The sequence below is a fragment of the Ambystoma mexicanum genome, chromosome 1q (assembly GCF_040938575.1).
Source record: "Ambystoma mexicanum isolate Mex_15411 chromosome 1q, UKY_AmexF1_1, whole genome shotgun sequence".
Taxonomy (NCBI): Eukaryota; Metazoa; Chordata; class Amphibia; order Caudata; family Ambystomatidae; genus Ambystoma; species Ambystoma mexicanum.
In genome coordinates, this window is record NC_090922.1 from 1,179,640,320 (window position 1) to 1,179,660,965 (window position 20,646).

Consider the following 20,646-nt stretch of genomic DNA (forward strand, 5'->3'; position numbering starts at 1 on the left):
CCAAAACATTGTGTGTCAACGTTCCCTGTGAGCAAGCTATTGACAGGTCTCTATGTATATGCCAGGATGCCTGTTTCCTCAATAAGTATAAACAGACCCTTTCTGAGCAGACAACATTGCAGTTGCTTTTTCAATCGTCTCACTGTATTTAGTTTTGATTGCCGGTGTCATGACTCATTTCTGTTTTGTTCAGTTATCTTCCTAGACGCCCCGCGAACAGGTACTTACAATAGCAGAACTGATTTAATTTGGTACTTGTGTTTTATTTAAATATTTGTCATATAATTTATCAATTTCTTCACCATACCTTACATCATTTCAAAATGTCATAGTTTGTGCCGATTGTGCATTTATTTGCTCTATGGGTATTTTTAACATTGCATTATATTTTCTTCTCCTTCTTTACCAGTAGTTTCTACATACAAACAAAAATGTTTTTATTTTTCTGACTGTAGATTTTATACTTATTACATTTTCAGGAATTATGGCAACAATACAGCTGTACCAGTACAAGCCTGAATATTCTGAAGAGGAACTAATTGAAAGAGAAAGAGTAAGAAGTGGAAACGATGGGTAAATTGGACGATAGTTAGGAAGATGAATCATCAGAGTTTGAGCCTAGTCACATGGAAGACGTTTCCACCTGGTGTACCTGCAATCGTTGAGAGGTCATGCCAACCGAGGTGGAGAACTGCTGCTGCCAGGAAAGCGCTGTATGCTTGGCCTACATAGCCGAAGAAGGCACACCACTGCTATGCGTTACCGAGCTGCATGACTTCAGGGCAGCCTGCCTCACAAGGTCCGTTTGAGGATTATGATGATGCTTATGCACAAACTTCGCGCAAGTTTGCCCTGCCAATCCAAGTGGCAATACAGCCATACTGGCAGCTATTAACAAGCTAGCATCACTTACTCTCCGCAAAGCCAACAACCCACGCATCTCAACGGATGGTTCACCCCCACGCTAAATACCTTAAGAACAATTAAAAGAAAAGCAGAAGCTTCCTGGAAAATGTCACCCTCCGTACCAAACTAAACAGCCTTCCACAAGGCAGCTAAAGACTATAAACTACAAAACCTCCAAGCTAAAAGCGCCTTATACCACGACAGAATTGCCAAAGTAAACTCAAAATCTAAAGGACTATTCTCCATCCTTAGAGAGTTAGAAACCTCTATCCCTCAAGTGGAAAACTGCAATAAAAGTACCAGACGGTGCATAGTCTTCAGGCTAAAATAGCTGCAAAAAAATAAACGTTAGATAACCCCCCCATTACAGTCAGTCAACAACCCAAACCCTCCAACAACTTTAACATTTTTCCCTTTGAATTCTCCTTGGTCAGCATCATCATCAAAGACTGCACACCACAACTCACCCCTTTCATCACCAAACTCATAAAGGCCTCTTTCCATAACAATTGTGTCCCAACGGACCTAGAAAAAGTCTGGGTTCTACCACTTGTTTAAAAACCATCCTCTACCCCAACATCCCAACTAATTACCAACCCATCACAACTGTTCCTTTGGTCATAAAAATACTCGACAGAGTTGCATACTTTCAAAGTCAGAAATACCTTGAAGGTAACAACATTCTGGGTATCATGCAATCAGACTTCCTCCCGAAACACAGGACAGAAACAGCCATATTAGACTTAAAAGTCTGAATGGATGACCTGAAAGATAAAGGGAAGCTCACCCTGCTCCTCCTCTTGGATCTCTCGGGTACCTTTGACTTGGTAGGCCACAATATCCTCTGAAATCACCTCAGCTCAGCCACTCACTTCTCTCACAATGCCACCCTATGGATAAGAGCCTTCCTTTCCGAAAGAACTATGAGGATCTTCTCACCCCAGGCAGCATCGCCACCCACCCCAGTCACATGTTGAGTACTGCAAGGTTCTTGCATGTCTCCCACTTTGTACAACATATTTACAAAGCTACTATTCAACCGCCTTGATCACCTGGGTATCATCTACACCAACTAAGCAGAGGACTCCCAGGTCCTCCTACCCATCACAGGAGATCATGCCACGGACACCCAAATACTCAAATCCATTTACCACGCCATACAGGCCTGGATGGCACATCACAGATTGTGTCTCAATGACAAGACAAAGTCGATCCTCATAGGCTCCCAACTTCAGCTTGCCAAACTCAGCACTGCATTTCAACCCTTTAACATTGATAGCAACATTATCCAAGTATCCAATCAGGTAAAAACTTTGGGGTTCTACTTAGACACCTCGCTCGCCTTAGCAAAACAAATGAATGCCACCGCCTCAGACACCTCATATACAGGCAAACAATTCCTGCAGACCATTCCTCTCTCCCGACAGTTGCATCACGCTGGCCAGAGCATTGGTCCTTACCCGCTTAGACTACTGCAATGCCTTATACACTGGCACATCAACATACATCATTCATAAACTCCAGGTGCTTCAAAACATTATCAGTGCACACATTTCAGCAACTATACGGATACTTCACAGGTTACCCATCCAAGAACGAATCTGGTTCAAAACACTCACACATAATTGGATTTACAGGGTTGCCCCGGCCTACCTGGAGGACCGAATCTCCAAACCCCAGTCCACTAGAGCAGCCTACAAGAACTGCCTCGTCACCCCCAAATACAAGCTTCAAAGATCTGGGGGCAGTAGCTTCCCTACTATGGCTAGCAAACTATGGAATGCCCTACCAATCCATCTCAGAGCCCAGGAATCATTCTGGATTTTCCGTAAGCAGTTCACACACACAAACTGCTCCTATAAACACATTTGGGTCCAACACTTGTAGGTAACTGCTGCAATATGTACATATCTTTATAAATGTATGTAAATTATTATGTTAATGCCCTAAACAACAAAATGTATAAAATGTAAATATTTATGTAAATATACTTGCACAAATATAACTAATGCAACAATTGTATACCTCTATGTAAGAAGCGCCCTGATGCCTTTGGGCTATAAGCAACTAAAAATAAATAACGAGTAAGTATACATTAGATGTGATGTAATTTTGACCATTGAGACAACTAATATTTCATGTTGTTCTCCTACATTGTCGTAATTTTGATCGATCACTGACAAATGAATTTAGTCTGTAAATTGAATACATTTCTCGCACTTATTGTAGAGAGTGTTCATCGCTTACGTGTCTTTCACTTTTGACTAAAAAACAACATTTATCTATGGCCCAAACTGTTCTGGCTTGAATGGGTGTTCAGATTTGTAATGTGGCGATACTTCAAAGCCCAAGTACATTTTTGCAGAAAGTTACTTTTCTAAGGGCAACTATGCCATTGAATTTAGGATGCATTTTCAAGTAAGGTGGTAAACTCATCTGGTGCATTCAATTAAAATATTTGTTTCTCTTAAACAGGTGGTACAGCCTGGAAGCCTCTTATTCACATATAGAAATGTATTTATTGTGCTTGTTATTTTTTGTATTTGAACCTGTTTCTTTTTGTTTCTTCGTATTTTTTTCTTTTCTTTTTCTCAATTCTATTGTACATAATATGTTGTTTTTAAAAGTTGATTAAATTCAGCTAATAAAAAAAAAAAAAAAAAAATTAAAATATTTGTTTCTCTTAAACAGGTGGTACATCCTGGAAGCCTACCGTTGGTTTACATGGTGGCTTCATGGCAGGCTTGGATTCCGCATCGAGGAGTAATACCCACCTTTGTTGTTTGAGCCATTTGCACCAAGTTCTCCAGCGACAGCGGACAGTACATGGGATTTTCGCAAACTGGGCTGCAACCTTAAGTATACAATTTGTAGTTTCGCGCCTGTGGCCGTGCGCTTGCAAGGGGGCTGGAAACGCTCAAGGTGCCAAACACCATGTACACTTCAAAGGGATCTTCAGCACAGTGATCATTGTTCACATAGCCTCCCCAGTGTCTCTAGACTCCCCTCTCCAAGTCAGTCCATCAAACCCCCTCCCGAGTATCAATGGCAGTTTGCACCTAAAACCATGCACTCGTAAGGCAGCTGGGTGGGTGTGGACACTCAAGGTGCCACAAGCTGTTAGCTTGCCTCTGTGTATAACTGAAAATATACATTAAACATCATACAAAATTATGCAGACTCTACAATAATACACCAAACAAGATTACTGTGTTCATCACAAATGAAAAGGTGTGCAGCATTATCATATTTCAGTACTTTTTGGGCACTTGGACCGGGAAACAGGAACGGGGGCCCTCTTTAGCTTTCCAAGTGCCCCCATTGTGGGCTCTCAGGTCCGTGTGTTGGGGACCCGCATCTTGTCTGGTAGCACTCTTGCGCTTGCTGGCAGCTTCCTTCCAGGCCCATGCCGCCACACCCGAGTGGGTCCAGGGCCACTCAGGTTCACCCAAAAGACCCTTGTTCTCCTACAGCTCTATTTGCATCCCCTTGTTTCTAGTATGTTTCAAATCACATTTACTGATACGTGTGTTCCATTTTTGTGGCAACACTCTGGGTCAGCATTGACTATGCTCCCAAAAGGATGTGATCATGTTTATAAATGGTAGTTTGCTTCTTGTCTCTTCGGTCCACTTTCCTGTCCTAACCACAAAGGACTGTCCCACGATACATGCAGATTTGTAGGGTTTCTCTGATCTGTTAAAAATATTGCTTATGCTAGCTCTGGTCTTATATATCTTTTGAAACAATGTGATTTCCAACCACCTATCTTGTTGACTACTTGTGTCCCCATGCCTCCACGCCATGCTGATGTGGCTGCGACTATCCTCAAAGAATGCGTCCCATATTCTGTGCTATCCAGCGTCCAAGTGGCCAGGCCAGGCCAGACCCAGTGTCTCCAGACTGCACTCTGCAAGACCCTGTCCCTGCAATCAACATGTTTTTGTCCATTGAGCAGTGCTCCAGGTCTTTAGCGCTCACCTCGTCCCCATCCAGTCTCCTCCCTAGTATCAATGGTGGTTGGCACCTATTAACAGGGTCCCACTGGGCCATAAGATTGTGTCAGGCACCAATTAAAACATGGCCCACAGTTTGAAGTTGCTATTCATTCATTTACGGACACTGTTTGAATATTACCCAAAGGGGAGTATTTTGATGTGCATTTTAAAAATTATATATTCACTACTACTAGCCACATATTGAAGTACTGCGTTTGTGGTTACACTGAAATAAGCCTATGCGCCCAAAAACCCGAAAAAGACAAATAGTCTCATTTCCGGTAATTCACATTTGTTTATATATCAAAAGAATGCCCTTAAGGATGACACGTGTTTCGACGGTACTTCCGTCTTTCTCAAATCAGGGCCAGTAGTGTGTAGTAGGATTGGTTTTCTTGTGTTTTCATTCACAGGTTAAATCCCAGCTTGTTCTACAAAGGTCTGTTCGTACGTTTCTGTCCTTGGTGCGAGAAAAAAAAAATATTGGGCAATTTTTTAAAATATTTCCCATACAAGAACTTTGCATTTGTGGTCCAACCCCAGCCCTATACGAGCAGGCCTACACCTGTGCACTGGGCTGGGTGGGTATGGCAGATGTGAAACAGAGGCCAAGTGGGTGTCAACAAACACGTCACACATTCATATAGACACCCATTTTTTTCTAAGCCTTTACAAACACCTTGGCATTTACCAGGAGAACATCTCTGCAATCCACAAGGTATATCATCATCGAGCTACCTGTTCCACAGCTTGCTGAATTGGCTCATTTATACATCCGAGTAAGAGTAGCTCACCTATTTGGTTCTGTATTTTTATAGATCTCTGCTCTGAAAGTTTCTCGATTTCCACCTAAAGTACACAATATTCTAATTTTCATTTATCTCAAAGACTTCACCATGATCTAATGTTTGGGGTATTTAGATCTCAGTAAATAGCACATTGCATCATAGTGCATTATAACAGAATTAAATGCTTTGTGGTCCATGTTTGAAAGCATGTTTTCTTTTGGTGCTTGAACGTTCATACAAGGGACAAGTAATACACTACAATTTGCGGTATAACAATCCATTTTGTAAGAAAGCGATCGCTGCGGTAATTCAACTAGGTTACACAGGTTTTCCTTCTTTATTTAAAACAAACTTTCCAGACATGGCTGTGTAATACTTGCTTTATTCACATTCATACATTATTTGTAATGATTTTATTTTTTTAGATACAGATCTTACAGACATTTGAAGAATGCCTTCACGTATTATTTCCGGTTGCCCTTCTGTGAGCCATGTCAAACATCCGGGCACAGTCCAGCATACATTCCCAAAGGATACATATTTAATAAGAAGATGGATTACAAATTGCAGTTTTCCAGTGGCCAAGATTGAAATTAGAGCTCAGGCCGTCGTGGGAGAAGTGAGGGCCAATCGATTGCATCTACGGCCTGCACTTTACCGACGATATGCACGAACAATCAAAGTACGCAAAAAAGCGTCAACCCAGAATTCTTCGCAAATTGCTTCCAAATGCAATTCCGACACAATTTCAGCACATGCTAGCTCAGGTGAGTAGTGGACGATTAATTTGTTATGTGTGTTGGTATGCACGACAGTGGTCTGTATAAATGTCTTCTCAATGATCTCTCAATTAATTTATAATAATGTATTGAAAAGGTAACTTGATGAACAGTTTGAGTTTTCAGTGTTTATTTCCAAGTTTCACTAGTTGCCAGAATCACCCACATTTTAAAATGTTTCACTTTAGACTACTTTCTCTATACGCACTTTTGGGACAATAATCAAATCAGTGAAATGTGACCCTCAGAAAAACTTCCATAGTGCCCTATAAATCACCTGTGTTGGTTGACATGTCCATTACATAGAGCTCACTGATGGCAGCACATACCCTCAACAGTGACGAAACCACAGACACATCTAGTATCCATATGGTGAGCCCTACCAACATGCACAAAGTGATATTTTAGAGCTTTTGTGCACAAAGTGACATATTAAGAGTGTTGAATGTGGCCACACCGTTTCCAGTGTACTCTTTTCTGACAATGTACTGAAAATGAAGGAGAAAGATTCTTCGTCCATTACTTTTCCGGAGTCCCTCACTCACCCATCAAGTAATTTATATGTGAATAAACAATACATGCATGTGTTATGCTTGGAATTTAACATATTGAAAATTATGTATAGTATTGTTATTCACACAAAGTGGCATGTATGGTGTTGTAGAGGAGGTCCCAGACATGGCCTGCACCCCTTCCCCTCATTTCAAGGTACCAGGAGCGTACTTGCCAAGGTATGTGACGTATGAGGAGCAAATGAACCAACAAAGAGCTGCACTGGGACTCTGCCCAGTATACATCAGAAGATCCATACCTGTCGAAGCGCCCATAACCAGACAACCCTGGCCAGCACGGTACACTATCAGACAGCTGTACCAGCCGCTGATACGAAACGAAGAGTACCTACAGACGGTCCATGAAGAGACCCAAAGAGCCCTGGAAGGCCAGTGGAAATGACTCAAGGGCCTGAACAGACTCGTGAATGAACAAAAGCAGCTATCGAAGATAACACACCAGTGCGAGTAACTACGAAAATGAATGTAATGGACACAGAGAAGAGACGATGTTAAAACGTGAGAAAACATTGCTACGCGACAAGATGGAAGCAACCAACCTGTTAAACGTGTGTCAATAGGCTTGGAACGCAAGAGGCAAAAGAAACGATACTGCTTGCAATGCTTAGTAGAAGATAGAGCGGCAAGCGCCAACCATATATCTACCTCAATAAGGCACATTATACAAGTGCGACTCCATTTTGTAAAAGCAGAAATGTACCCAGGCTGCCAGAGGCCCGACAGGCCAAGTTTCGTAACCCAGCCAAAGGCAAGAGAAGGAACGGAATCGAAACTCAAAGAGCGGCTCATGCCTAGGAAATCTAGGTCAACCAGAGAAAGGGAGGAGAGCGTCAGCTAACAAGACTCAAACTTCAGCTTTCCTTAAGAAGGTCAAGATAAGGGGGGCCCATGCAGGTGGCGAGGCTGAAACAGAATTAAATGCACTAAAAGCTGGAACCTGAAGCAGATTCATGGTGAACTAACACGTGACCAGCCAGGCGCGAAGAAGTACCACCGCCTGATGTCATCCAAGACCCGAGGATACCATAACTTTTCCTGATAAGAGGCTACAGTGTCGTGGCCATACCGAGCCAACTAATTGACACATAGCCCTAAGATACTGATTGATGGAAGGGAGGCAGGGTGAAACTTGGGACACCAGGCACATGGGGGTCCAGTCTGCATGCTAATTAAAATGGGGATTTATGTCTAGGGGTGTAACCTGCCCAATCACAATGGACCAAACTATCTGGAGTCCTATAGATAGAACCAATAAGACGTCATACTTGAAGTGATGTCAATCACGTGTGGTGTAGTGGGATGGACGTAGACGCCCACCCAATAAGAGTTATCCAATCCGCATGCCCTATTATCATATACAGATATAGCACCTATACTTAAGTTACATTTCCTAATGAATTATATTGCATGTCGAGTTTTTGTACAGTTAGAAGTCAATGATGATGAATATTGCCTGTAAGACTTGCTGTTCAACTTAAGTTCGAGGAAGTCAGAGCGAGACAGGTGATCGCAATGCTGCTGATTTCCATTTGTTTCTCCGTTTGATGTACTTGTCATTACACAGACTTCCCTTTGCCAATTTACTGAGTCCTCATTATTGAGTCGTGTTGGAGTAAGTGAATCCTGCACCCCCTGTCCTCACATGGTGCAGCTATCTTGTCTTAAAAGTTCTAGAGGGTGAGCGCTGACCTATGGGCCCATCAGTGAATTCCTTTCCTCTTGAACACTTGGTAGTGTGAGGATGGTTACGGCCATTAATTATTGAATATATAATACTAAAACACCTTAGACCAACGGCACGAAGTAACTCCGGGCCTTCAGCAACATCACGAGTCCTTTCGCCATTCCGGCTGAGTAGACTGAGAAGCTCCCCGTGGACAATGATAGAGTAAGTCCATAAAAAATCTGCAGTGGGTCTGAAGGAACCCGCCTTTCCAAGCATAACCCTTCTCATTCCCACGGGCAGCCAATCGGACGAAAAAACCTTAAAAGGCTGGAAGAGGAAGGGGCGGTGATCCCAAAGTTCCAGAGAGGTAAAGATGCGATCAGTGAGTGAAACAACAAACTCGTTACTTTAGCAAATGTCATGTAGGCATTAGAGCCAGTAAGGGAAAGGCAATGGTGGGTGGCGGTGAAAAAATTAAATAGTCAGAAGTCAAGAAGACTGTATGTATATGTGTATATAATATATGGTGTAATGACTCTAGCATAAGAGATAAGGAACAAGTTACTTACCTGTAACTGTTGTTCTCCAGCATGGGTCTGGCATGGATTCACATGCTCATGAATATTCCCCGTCGTCAGGCTGGGAATCCTCGGTAAAGAAAAAACCAGTATCAGTTTCATTTCTGATCTGTCTTTCGTAGTAGTAACCAATCACTGATCTCTGCGTCATACTGACCACAGCCAATGACTGCCCTCTACCTAAGCCCCGCCTCTGGCACCCATCTTCAGATTTGGTAGCACGTGAAGTGGCAGTATGACCAAGTGAAAAGCCGCAGAGGGGTAGGCGGGAGGGTTCGCATGTGAATCCATGCCAGACCCATGCTGGAGAACAACAGTTACAAGTAAGTAACTTGTTCCTTCTCCAGCATGGGGTCTGGCATGGATTCACATGCTCATGAATAATGAATACATAGCAGTACACACATGCACAACCACGGGAGGTGGCAAAGGCTCAACATTAAGCATCACATCAAACTCAACATTAAGCAATTCTTACCTCCTCACCAGGCTCACCTTAGACGAACAGGTTGCGCAGCACTGCTTGGCCGACCCTGGACTCCTCCCTGGAATCCCGATCGACACAGTAGAATTTCGTGAAGGTGTGCATCGACCTCCACATAGCAGCCCTGCAGATGTCCAGCAAGGGCACACCAGATAGGAACACCGTGGTAGCTGCGATCGCTCTGGTGGAATGGGCTCTCGGACGGCCAGGCAGCGGTCAGTTTGCCAACCGATGACAGTACATGATACAGCCGGAGAGCCATCTGGAAATGGAAGCCTTCGAGAGAGCCTTCCCCTGATTGACAGGTCCAAAGTTCACAAAGAGTTGTGACGTCTTCCGAAAACACTTCGTGCGGTCCACGTAGAACTTCAGTGCTCTAGCCACATCAAGCGAGTGCAAAGTCCTTTCAGCCGGCGACGAAGGCGACGGGAAGAAAACAGGCAACACCAAGGGTTCGTTGAGGTGGAAGTCCGACGGCACCTTGGGCATGAAGGATGGGTGCGTCCTGAGCACTACCCTCGTGTCGTGAAAAGTCAAGTACGGGGCCTTGCAGGAAAGGGTCTGGATCTCTCCCACCCGTCGTGCGGAGGTGATGGCCACAAGAAACGCTGTTTTCCACGACAAGAACTTCAACGGAGCCGAGTGCAGAGGCTCGAACGGAGGTCCCATGAGCTTGGTCAGCACCACGTTGAGCTCCCACGCCGGGGCCGGAGCCTTCACCGGCGGGAACGATCTGAACAGTCCCTTCATGAACTCTTTCACCAGACGATGAGACCACAAAGACGTCCGCCCCGTGGTTCTGGTGTATCAAGAGATCGCAGCAAGATGAATCTTGAGGGACGCGTGCGCCAGTCCAGCTTTGGCCAGCGTCAGTAGGTACGGCAGTACCTGGCCAGGGTTGTCTGGTTATGGGCGCTTCGACAGGTATGGATCTTCTGATGTATACTGGGCAGAGTCCCAGTGCAGCTCTTTGTTGGTTAATTTGCTCCTCTTACGTCACATACCTTGGCGAGTACGCTCCTGGTACCTCGAAATGAGGGGAAGGGGTGCAGGCCATGTCTGGGACCTCCTCTACAACACCATACATGCCACTTTGTGTGAATAACAATACTATACATAATTTTTAATATGTTAAATTCCAAGCATAACACATGCATGTATTGTTTATTCACATATAAATTACTTGATGGGTGAGTGAGGGACTCCGGAAAAGTAATGGACGAAGAATCTTTCTCCTTCATTTTCAGTACATTGTCAGAAAAGAGTACACTGGAAACGGTGTGGCCACATTCAACACTCTTAATATGTCACTTTGTGCACAAAAGCTCTAAAATATCACTTTGTGCATGTTGGTAGGGCTCACCATATGGATACTAGATGTGTCTGTGGTTTCGTCACTGTTGAGGGTATGTGCTGCCATCAGTGAGCTCTATGTAATGGACATGTCAACCAACACAGGTGATTTATAGGGCACTATGGAAGTTTTTCTGAGGGTCACATTTCACTGATTTGATTATTGTCCCGAAAGTGCGTATAGAGAAAGTAGTCTAAAGTGAAACATTTTAAAATGTGGGTGATTCTGGCAACTAGTGAAACTTGGAAATAAACACTGAAAACTCAAACTGTTCATCAAGTTACCTTTTCAATACACTATTATAAATTAATTGAGAGATCATTGAGAAGACATTTATACAGACCACTGTCCTGCATACCAACACACATAACAAATTAATCGTCCACTACTCACCTGAGCTAGCATGTGCTGAAATTGTGTTGGAATTGCATTTGGAAGCAATTTGCAAAGAATTCTGGGTTGACGCTTTTTTGCGTACTTTGATTGTTCGTACATATCGTCGGTAAAGTGCAGGCTGTAGATGCTATCGATTGGCCCTCACTTCTCCCACGACGGCCTGAGCTCTAATTTCAATCTTGGCCACTGGAAAACTGCAATTTGTAATCCATCTTCTTATTAAATATGTATCCTTTGGGAATGTATGCTGGACTGTGCCCGGATGTTTGACATGGCTCACAGAAGGGCAACCGGAAATAATACGTGAAGGCATTCTTCAAATGTCTGTAAGATCTGTATCTAAAAAAATATAATCATTACAAATAATGTATGAATGTGAATAAAGCAAGTATTACACAGCCATGTCTGGAAAGTTTGTTTTAAATAAAGAAGGAAAACCTGTGTAACCTAGCTGAATTACCACAGCGATCGCTTTCTTACAAAATGGATTGTTATACCGCAAATTGTAGTGTATTACTTGTCCCTTGTATGAACGTTCAAGCACCAAAAGAAAACATGCTTTCAAACATGGACCACAAAGCATTTAATTCTGTTATAATGCACTATGATGCAATGTGCTATTTACTGAGATCTAAATACCCCAAACATTAGATCATGGTGAAGTCTTTGAGATGAATGAAAATTAGAATATTGTGTACTTTAGGTGGAAATCGAGAAACTTTCAGAGCAGAGATCTATAAAAATACAGAACCAAATAGGTGAGCTACTCTTACTCGGATGTACAAATGAGCCAATTCAGCAAGCTGTGGAACAGGTAGCTCGATGATGATATACCTTGTGGATTGCAGAGATGTTCTCCTGGTAAATGCCAAGGTGTTTGTAAAGGCTTAGAAAAAAATGGGTGTGTATATGAATGTGTGACGTGTTTGTTGACACCCACTTGGCCTCTGTTTCACATCTGCCATACCCACCCAGCCCAGTGCACAGGTGTAGGCCTGCTCGTACTGTCTATAGGGCTGGGGTTGGACCAAAAATGCAAAGTTCTTGTATGGGAAATATTTTAAAAAATTAGAAAGAATTGCCCAATATTTGTTTTTTCTCGCACCAAGGACCGAAACGTACGAACAGACCTTTGTAGAACAAGCTGTGATTTAACCTGTGAATGAAAACACAAGAAAACCAATCCTACTACACACTACTGGCCCTGATTTGAGAAAGACGGAAGTACCGTCGAAACACATGTCATCATTAAGGGCATTCTTTTGATATATAAACAAATGTGAATTCTCCAGCATTGGATCTTTCATGGATTCACATGCTTAGACTATTCCCCGTCGTCAGACCGGGACCCCTCGGTACACATATATAGCCTTTTTCGAAGGAAAAACTTTTGACACTTTTGTGTCCTATCTATGTCCTTCTAGGACCCGCCTACGCATGCTCCGCAGGCCGTGCTAGTATAAGAGGCCCGCCCCCGCGGCTCCCCTTCAGATTTCAACCGTCTCCAAAGTTGTGGGATCTCCTCGTGTTGTCCTACTGTTTTGTACGAGGTTGCGTCATTGGATTTCGAGTAATAATGTCCTCTGTGTCAGGTAAAGCGCTGTTCTGTCCATGCGCGACATGCGGCTTAAAAAAGGTTTACGAGGGGGACAGACATATGGACTGCATATATTGCCTCCACCCTCACCATTCGGCGGATACCTGCGACATATGCAAGGGGTTTTCTCAAAAAACCCTCAAAGACCGGAACCGACGCCTGGTGGCATGGCTGAATGATGGAGCGGAGGTGGAGCCCTCGGAGGTGGGCTCCACACAGTCGGTGAAAACATCGCGCCGAGCGGCCTCGTCGGAACCCCTGGCAAAGAAATCTAGACCGTCGGAAAAAGAGTCGTCTGGAAGTCACTCCACTAGAGACTCCTCGGCAAAGAAATCATCCTCATCAAAAAAGCATGAGAAGGAAAGGAAATCCTCCTCTGGCGATCATCACAGATCGACCACGAGTCGAGAGTCGAGTAAAAGCGGGCACAGTGTGGAGAAGGCGGGACCGCCAAAACCACCTGCGAAGTCTTCGTCGTCGACGGCGGTCCAGTCATCGACAGCCTCCCTACCGCTTGCACAGGGGGCATCCACCGTCCCGTCGACAATGGCGTTGACGAGGGCCTCGTCGACAGCGATCCTACAGGAGGCCTGGAGGCCTGAAGTCTTTGACCCGACCCCCCCGGAGCCTTTGCTACAAGAGCAAGCTATGTTGCTGTCCTCGGAGGACGAGAACGAGAGAGTTGCTGGCCCAGCAGACCTAGGGCTACGAGCGGCTGACAAGTCGTCGACGAGGGCCTCCGTTACACCGGTATCTGCCCCTCTCCTCAATCCTAAATCGGTTTTGTCATTGGATATTCTGTCCACGCTTCAGTCCTTGTTGGAGTGGTTGGACCAGCGACTACCCCAGGCAAGCCTGCCACAGTCACTCATCGACGAGCCGGGCCCGTCCCGTCAACCGATGCACCCACGCACGCCAATCTCAACACTGGCACAGGAGGAAGGTGAGCTGCCAGATTCGGAGTCCGACAGGGGGGGCCATGTCGGATATCTTATTATCCCCCTCCAGGGATCCTACCTGGGAGTCAGAGGCGGAGTTGGAAAACCCCAGAAGCCCAGCTCACCCGTCCCCTCCGGACGACATCGCGTCATTCCATTCTATGATGGAGAAGGCATGCAAAGAATTTGGTCTGTCCCAAGAAGAACAGAAAAAGGATTGTTTTTTGTTCGACCACATGGGCAAGAGAAGGAGGTCGGTGTTCTTGATACCAATACTGGACCATGTATGGAAAGAGGGGTTGCAGACAATGAGACACCCATTCTCAGAACCAGCAGTGAAAGGACGCCTAGAAAAAAAGTTTAAGGCTCCAGAGTCTACCCCCAAGTGTTTATCCTCCCAACCAACACCGGACTCGGTGGTGTCGGCGGCAGCAGCGAGGAAGGCAAAGGCACAGCACAAGTGCACGACTCCTCCTGAGAACGAGGCGAGACGCCAAGATGCCTTTGGCAAGAAAGTGCTCTCCGTGGGAGCGACCACAGTAAAGGCCGCAAACTCTCTGGCAATTGTGGCCAGATACGATAGGGAGATGTGGCACAGATTAGCTCCGCTGCTTGATCATCTTCCAGAAGAACAGAGGAAGGCGGCGATGCTACTGGTCCGAGAGGGTGAGGAAGCCTCAAATCACGCAATAACATCGCGGTGGATCTCGCTGAGTCAGGCTTCAAGCAAGTCAACAATGGGGTGGTATTGCGTCGACAGTCATGGCTTAAGTGTACCTACTTCAGGCCAGAGGTGCAATACAAGGTCTTAGATATGACCTTTGAGGGAGACCTTCTTTTTGGCGAGAAGGTGGACGAGGCCCTAAAAGGGATGAAAGAAGATTCGGACACGGTACGTTCATTGGGTGCCCTCCAGAGTGGCAGAAGTTACAAGTCTTTTCGTCCCTTTAGAGGGGCTTCAGGTAATTCAAGATTTTCTTCTGGAGACAGATCCTTTGCCAGATTGGCTTACCCCTCCCAGGGATACCGACGTGCCTCACAATCGGCTAACCGTCGACGAAACTTCCAGTCTTCCAGAAAACGACCATCATACCCATCGTCGTCGAGAGACAAGCAAAATAAAGATCAGCAGTGACATACCAGCACCGTTCTGGGGGGAAGAGTCTCAGTATATGTCGACGAATGGGAAAGGATAACGACGGACCAATGGGTGTTAGACACCATAAGAAACGGACACTCTCTGCAATTCAAACACAACCCTCCACAAATTCCACGTGCGTTCACCGCTCAGTCCCATATGAAGGTACTGCAATAAGAGGTTACACTCATGTTAGCGAAGGGCGTGATAGAATTAGTTCCAACATCACAGAGAGGTCAAGGAGTCTACTCAAGATACTTCGTCGTAAAAAAGCCGAACGGCAAATGGCGTCCCATTCTAGACTTACGCGATCTCAACAAGTCCTTAAAGAGCCTAAAATTCAAGATGCTCACTCTGCAGGAAGTGATCCGCGCAGTTCAAAAGGGAGATTTCCTGGCGTCCCTGGATTTACAGGATGCGTATTTCCATATTCCAATGTGTCGGAAACACAAGAAATTCCTACGTTTTGTAATAGGGCGAACTCACTACCAATTCACGGTTCTTCCTTTCGGGCTCAAGACCTCCCCCAGAACGTTCACAAAATGCCTGGCTCCAGTGGCTGCCTGGCTAAGGAAGCAAAGCCACCATGTATACCCATACCTCGACGACTGGCTGGTAAGGGGATCCTCCCCAGCGTCGACCAACACAAGTCTGCAAGCCACCAGGCAGCTTCTACAACGACTAGGATTCGCCATAAACTTCGAGAAATCCTCTCAGCGGCCATCGAGAACGCTGGCATTCTTGGGGGCACAGTTCGAGACTCAGTTAGGGCTGGTGAAACCTTCCCTCGACAGGACCTCAAGACTCATTCAACAAGCGGCCCGGCTACGGCGAAACACCAGGATCTCAGTGAGAAAGTATGTTTCGGTCCTGGGGGCCATGGCATCCTGCATCCATCTGGTGAGAAACTGTCGACTATTCATGAGGCCAGTCCAAGAATTCCTCGCGGACCGATGGACACAGGCTCAGGGATCGTGGTCGGACAGGATAACCGTCGACAACGACAAGCTACGTCGGACCCTCCAGTGGTGGCAGAGTTCCCACAATCTGAGCAACGGTGTGCCCCTACAGGTGCCGGAGTTTCAGAGCACCATAGTTACGGATGCGTCCCTAACCGGATGGGGAGCGCACATGGGTGCTCTCCAAACGCAAGGTCGCTGGTCTCCAATGGAGTCACTCCTACACATAAACGTACTGGAACTCAGAGCGGTACGATGGGCTTTGAAGGCGTTCCTACCACACAGCAAGAGTTTGCGAGTGCGAATACTGACCGGCAATACAACAGCCATGTTTTATCTGAGGAAACAAGGAGGGACACGATCGAGGACTCTTTCCATAGAAGCCCAGAAAACATGGCATTGGGCATCGAAACACGAAATTTCCCTCGTGGCTCATCACCTTCCAGGAGTGAGGAACGGCCAAGCTGACTCCCTCAGCAGAAGCATGGCCCAGATACACGAGTGGGAAGTGGACACGGGTCACTTGAGGAAAGTATTCGAGAAATGGGGTCACCCCCCTCTGGACGCCTTCGCGACCAAAGACAACAAGAAATGCGAGCAATTTGCAAGCAGATGGCCCCAAGAGGGATCGGTGGGGAAGGCGTTCTCCTTCCCATGGACGGACATGTTCCTCTATGCTTTCCCCCCGTTTCCCCTCATACGGAAAACAATACAGTGGATACGCAGATACAATTGCCGGGTGATTCTAGTGACAACATACTGGCCGAGGCAACCGTGGTTCTCAGACCTCCTCCATCTATCGCTGGAACATCCCATAGCGTTTCCGAAAGTCCCGTACCTTCTATCCCGGGACAGAGGCATGGTGTGGCATCACGACCCGGACAGTCTCAACCTTACGTCCTGACTCCTGACTTCTCGAATTTCGGCGCCTTAGACATTTCAGAGGATTGGCAAAAAATTCTACAGGTGGCTAGAGCCCCTTCTACTAACAAATCTTACTCCTATAAGTGGCAGAGATTCTGTGAATGGTGTAGAGGACAACGGGACCTACAACCATTGTTGGTGATGCCGGAACAAGTTCTACCTTACCTGCTCCTCTTGGCAGAAAAGGGATTGTCCCCCTCGTCGATAAAGGTACACCTGGCAGCCATCTCGAGGTTCACAACGAAGAGGCAGTCGTCTCCTCTATTCAGTGACAGACTGGTAAAACACTTCATGCAGGGTTTATTTCGAGCCTTTCCCCCGGTGAAACGTTTTCCCTCGACGTGGAGCCTCAACACAGTGTTGGCAGGCTTGATGAAACCGCCTTTCGAGCCTATGGCCACGTCCGACATAAAATTAATTTCTTGGAAGTTGGCATTCCTGATAGCTATCACATCAGCCAGACGTATCTCGGAACTACAAGCGCTGGTCGTGGACCCACCCTACCTAAGATTCTTTAAGGACAAGGTAGTCCTGGCAACTAACCCTATGTTCGTCCCGAAGGTTCCGACGGTATACCACAAACACTCATCCGTGGTTCTGCCTACTTTCTTCGCCACTCCATCATCGGCAGCAGAAAAAACTCTTCATACCCTGGACGTTAAGAGGGCCCTGAAATTCTACCTACATCCTACACAAGACATCAGGGCTACTCGGCAACTGTTTGTCGCATATGGGCCGTCGACGAGAGGAAAAGCAATCTCTAAACAGGGACTGGCTAGATGGGTCTCGTCGACGATTGCTTTTTGTCACTCTAAGGCCGGAAGGCCACTGCAAGGTCATCCTAGAGCTCATTCTACAAGGTCGATGTCCTCCTCAACGGCGTTATGGGCTGGGATTCTGCTGACGGACATATGCCAAGCGGCGGCATGGTCAGTGCCCCACACGTTTACCCGCCACTACTGCCTTGCCAGGCAGCATGCAGACGAGGTGCAGATGGGAAGAACTGTCCTGCGCCATTTGTTTCAGTAAGGTAAGCTCTTCCCTGTGGAGATTCGGTTATCTACCCTCTTAGGGGCGATATACTTTATGTGGGCAATGTTATATGACTTAAATTATCCCTACGGGAGATATGCATTGTGTAGTAGGGTGAGGATATATATTGTTACATTACATTCTCACCGCCGTCTCAAGAGTTACTGCTATACAATCTATTCTAAGCATGTGAATCCATGAAAGATCCAATGCTGGAGAAGGGAATAGTTTCTTACCTGTAACTCCATTTCTCCAGCATTGGTATCTTTCATGGATTCACATGCGCCCGCCAACCTCCCCGTATGTAATGTATGTGATAAATTTAACCCTTCCTACTTTGGAGGGGCCGAAATCTGAAGGGGAGCCGCGGGGGCGGGCCTCTTATACTAGCACGGCCTTGCGGAGCATGCGTAGGCGGGTCCTAGAAGAATGTAGATAGGACACAAAAGTGTCGAAAGTTTTTCCTTTGAAAAAGGCTATATATGTGTACCGAGGGGTCCCGGTCTGACGACGGGGAATATTCTAAGCATGTGAATCCATGAATGATACCAATGCTGGAGAAATGGAGTTACAGGTAAGAAACTATTCCCTTACCGGAAATGAGACTATTTGTCTTTTTCGGGTTTTTGGGCGCATAAGCTTATTTCAGTGTAACCACAAACGCAGTACTTCAATATGTGGCTAGTAGTAGTGAATATATAATTTTTAAAATGCACAAATGCACTTCAAACTGTGGGCCATGTTTTAATTGGTGCCTGACACAATCTGATGGCCCAGTGCGACCCTATTCCATTGATACTAGGGAGGAGAATGGATGGGGACGAGGTGAGCGCTAAAGACCCGGAGCACTGCTCAATGGACAAAAACATGTTGATTGCAGGGACAGGGTCTTGCAGAGTGCAGTCTGGAGACACTGGGTCTGGCCTGGCCACTTGGACGCTGGATAGCACAGAATATGGGACGCATTCTTTGAGGATAGTCGCAGCCACATCAGCATGGCGTGGAGGCATGGGGACACAAGTAGTCAACAAGATAGGAGGTTGGAAATCACATTGTTTCAAAAGATATATAAGACCAGAGCTAGCATAAGCAATATTTTTAACAGATCAGAGAAACCCTACAAATCTGCATGTATCGTGGGACAGTCCTTTGTGGTTAGGACAGGAAAGTGGACCGAAGAGACAAGAAGCAAACTACCATTTAAAAACATGATCACATCCTTTTGGGAGCATAGTCAATTCTGACCCAAAGTGTTGCCACAAAAATGGAACACACCTATCAGTAAATGTGATTTGAAACATACTAGAAACAAGGGGATGCAAATAGAGCTGTAGGAGAACAAGGGTCTTTTGGGTAAACCTGAGTGGCCCTGGACCCACTCGGGTGTGGCGGCATGGGCCTGGAAGGAAGCTGCCAGCAAGCGCAAGAGTGCTCACCAGACAAGATGCGGGTCCCCAACACACGGACCTGAGAGCCCACAATGGGGGCACTTGGTAAGCTAAAGAGGGCCCCCGTTCCTGTTTCCCGGTCCAAGTGCCCAAAAAGTACTGAACTATGATAATGCTGCACACCTTTTGATTTGTGATGAACACTGTAATCTTGTTTGGTGTATTATTGTAGAGTCTGCATAATTTTGTATGATGTGTAATGTATATTTTCAGTTCTACACAGAGGCAAGCTAACAGCTTGTGGCACCTTGAGCGTCCACACCCACCCAGCTGCCTTACAAGCGCATGGTTTTAGGTGCAAACTGCTATTGATACTGGGGAGGGGGATTGATGGACTGACTTGGAGAGGGGAGTCTGGAGACACTGGGGAGGCTATGTGAACAATGGTCACTGTGCTGAAGATCCCTTTGAAGTGTACATGGTGTTTGGCACCTTGAGCGTTTCCAGCCCCCTTGCAAGCGCACGGCCACAGGCGCAAAACTACAAATTGTATACTTAAGGTTGCAGCCCAGTTTGTGAAAATCCCATGTACTGTCCGCTGTCGCTGGAGAACTTGGTGCAAATGGCTCAAACAACAAAGGCGGGTATTACTCGTCGATGCGGAATCCAAGCCTGCCATGAAGCCACCATGTAAACCAACGGTAGGCTTCCAGGCTGTACCACCTGTTTAAGAGAAACAAATATTTTAATTGAATGCACCAGATGAGTTTACCAACTTACTTGAAAATGCATCCTAAATTCAATGGCATAGTTGCCCTTAGAAAAGTTACTTTCTGCAAAAATGTACTTGGGCTTTGAAGTATCGCCACATTACAAATGTGAAAACCCATTCAAGCCAGAACAGTTTGGGCCATAGAGAAGTGTTGTTTTTTAGTCAAAAGTGAAAGACACGTAAGTGATGAACACTCTCTACAATAAGTGCGAGAAATGTATTCAATTTACAGACTAAATTCATTTGTCAGTGATCGATCAAAATTACGACAATGTAGGAGAACAACATGAAATGTTAGTTGTCCCAATGGTCAAAATTACATCACATCTAAAGTATACTTACTCGTTATTTATTTTTATTTTTAGTTGCTTATATAG